Here is a 3,122-nt window from a genome sequence, read left to right on the forward strand (position 1 = left end):
CAATTATTTATTTTACCAGTGAAACCAATATAACATCTCCACATTCACAAATATACATTTCTGACATTCAAAAACAAAACAAAAACAAATCAGCGACCAATATAGCCACCTTTCTTTGCAAGGACGCTCAAAAGCCTGCCATCCATGGATTCTGTCAGTGTTTTGATCTGTTCACCATCAACATTGCATGCAGCAGCAACCACAGCCTCCCAGACATTGTTCAGAGAGGTGTACTGTTTTCCTCCTTGTAAATCTCACATTTGATGATGGACCACAGGTTCTCAATGGGGTTCAGATCAGGTGAACAAGGAGGCCATGTCATTAGTTTTTCTTCTTTTATACCCTTTTCTTGCCAGCCACGCTGTGGAGTACTTGGACGCGTGTGATGGAGCATTGTCCTGCATGAAAATCATGTTTTTCTTGAAGGATGCAGACTTCTTCCTGTACCACTGCTTGAAGAAGGTGTCTTCCAGAAACTGGCAGTAGGACTGGGAGTTGAGCTTGACTCCATCCTCAACCCGAAAAGGCCCCCACAAGCTCATCTTTGATGATACCAGCCCAAACCAGTACTCCACCTCCACCTTGCTGGCGCCTGAGTGGGACTGGAGCTCTCTGCCCTTTACCAATCCAGCCACGGGCCCATCCATCTGGCCCATCAAGACTCACTCTCATTTCATCAGTCCATAAAACCTTAGAAAATCAGTCTTGAGATATTTCTTGGCCCAGTCTTGACGTTTCAGCTTGTGTGTCTTGTTCAGTGGTGGTCGTCTTTCAGCCTTTCATACCTTGGCCGTGTCTCTGAGTATTGCACACCTTGTGCTTTTGGGCACTCCAGTGATGTTGCAGCTCTGAAATATGGCCAAACTGGTGGCAAGTGGCATCTTGGCAGCTGCACGCTTGACTTTTCTCAGTTCATGGGCAGTTATTTTGCGCCTTGGTTTTTCCACACGCTTCTTGCGACCCTGTTGACTATTTTGAATGAAACGCTTGATTGTTCGATGATCACGCTTCAGAAGCTTTGCAATTTTAAGACTGCTGCATCCCTCTGCAAGATATCTCACTATTTTTGACTTTTCTGAGCCTGTCAAGTCCTTCTTTTGACCCATTTTGCCAAAGGAAAGGAAGTTGCCTAATAATTATGCACACCTGATATAGGGTGTTGATGTCATTAGACCACACCCTTCTCATTACAGAGATGCACATCACCTAATATGCTTAATTGGTAGTAGGCCTTCGAGCCTATACAGCTTGCAGTAAGACAACATGCATGAAGAGGATGATGTGGACAAAATACTCATTTGCCTAATAATTCTGCACTCCCTGTATAAAATATTTAGCTTTTATTAAATAGTTATCTGAATCTTACAACCAAAGTTTGTATAATAATACACAAGATTGGCTGTAGACCATTGTTCATCATTCAGAACACTGTGTAAAAATAACAAAAACAAAAGTGAATGCACAGCCGCTGTGTGGGTAGGGAGGTGGACCTGAACCAACCATGTGTGAAAAGTGGTCCATAACGTAATGCTTCAAAGCGTGTTCATGCAAACATTGTCGGGTCTGCCGTGGTACAATGGGACTTCTGCTCATGAACCTGTGTGCACAGCGCCTGCAAATCGGGCGCTGTACTGAGTAACTTCATCTTTACACAAAACTGTAAGCTGTCATCTGTGAGCGTGAGCGGTGTTTGTTTTTACCATAGTTCATGGTGGAGAATGGCTGCTCTTCTGAGTTTTGCTCTCTGTAGCCGTATGAATGGCAAACTACAGTGATTAGCAGCGGCATAGGCACACATAAAATTTCTTCTGAAATTTTCGCTTTCTTGTTGTGTGGATGCTTTAAGCATCCACACTATTGAGTTCCTGTTTCTCTTTATTCTTTATACTTTATTATTATTATTCTAGTTGCCACTTTTTCACTTTTTTTTGGCACTTAACTACTTCCACAATTTTCAGCCGATTTTCACCGCTCAAATTTTAAACTATTCTGCTATTTCTGCTAATGATCGCTATATCTTTTGGTGTTTATTACTGTTATACTTTTTAAAATATTCCACTTTTTCCTTTAATTTGTCCCATTGAAATGAATGGGAAACTTCTGCAATTCTGCTAAATTTTGCTTGTTTTTGAAACTTAACTACTTTTTCCTACTTTCACGTAGAACAACCATTCAAACTTTAAAATGTTCTCAAATTATTGGGCTATTCAGGAATAAATCAGATTTTTCAAATCTTTTACCGTTTTATTTTATGCCTCTTAAAGTTTTGAGTTGGAAAATTGTGATTTTTCACAAAATACATGCGTTGTTATGGTTGCTATGCACTTGGCTTCCAGTGTGCCACTGTAGGTTTCGTGATCTTCTCTTCATGTCCGAACAACTTCTTGCTACTTGCTCAATTTTCACTCAACTTCCACACATTATACATCAAAACGTAGGTATTTTTGCTGGCTTTCCGAAAATGTCACCATCATTGTTGTGAGACTTATAGAATTTTGGAAAATCTCCTCAGAGCAACACAAAGTCTGAAAACTCTCCATAGAAAGTCAATGGAGAGTTTGTTCAAAATCACCGCTTGATTTCTGTAATGAGAGGCATATTCGAATCGCCATATCTCCTTAACGAAGCGAAGTTAAAACATGAGGCTTGTCCCAGTATATCTTCAGACACTCCTGATGCTCACAATTCAAGAATTTTTTTCTCACCTATTACCGTTCTGAGATGAGTTACACTTGTTTGAGCGTAGGAAATTCGTCCTTCGCTCAGATTTCTTCAGATTTCAAACTCTGAAATGAACCACTTTTTCTCTCGTCATAACTTTTTGTTGGATTTCCACAGAGACCTGAAAATTTCCATGATTGTTCACCAAAGCCTGCTGTCTCTTACGGTGAAAAAATGATATTGATACTCCAAATAGATTTAGAGTTAGAAAGCGTTGTTTGAGGGCAAGTCAAGGCAGTTTTTGCTTTGCTCTACTCAGTTATGGTGCATTAGAAGTCAAATATCTTTAATAATTCATATTTTAATGATACATTGTCAACACTTTAAGATTCCCCCATCTCTTCTGAACAAAACGGTGTAAGAATGACCGTTCTAGCCCCTATAGTTAGGAAATTATGGTC

The sequence above is a fragment of the Oreochromis aureus genome, unplaced genomic scaffold (assembly GCF_013358895.1).
Source record: "Oreochromis aureus strain Israel breed Guangdong unplaced genomic scaffold, ZZ_aureus HiC_scaffold_386, whole genome shotgun sequence".
NCBI classification, from domain to species: Eukaryota; Metazoa; Chordata; class Actinopteri; order Cichliformes; family Cichlidae; genus Oreochromis; species Oreochromis aureus.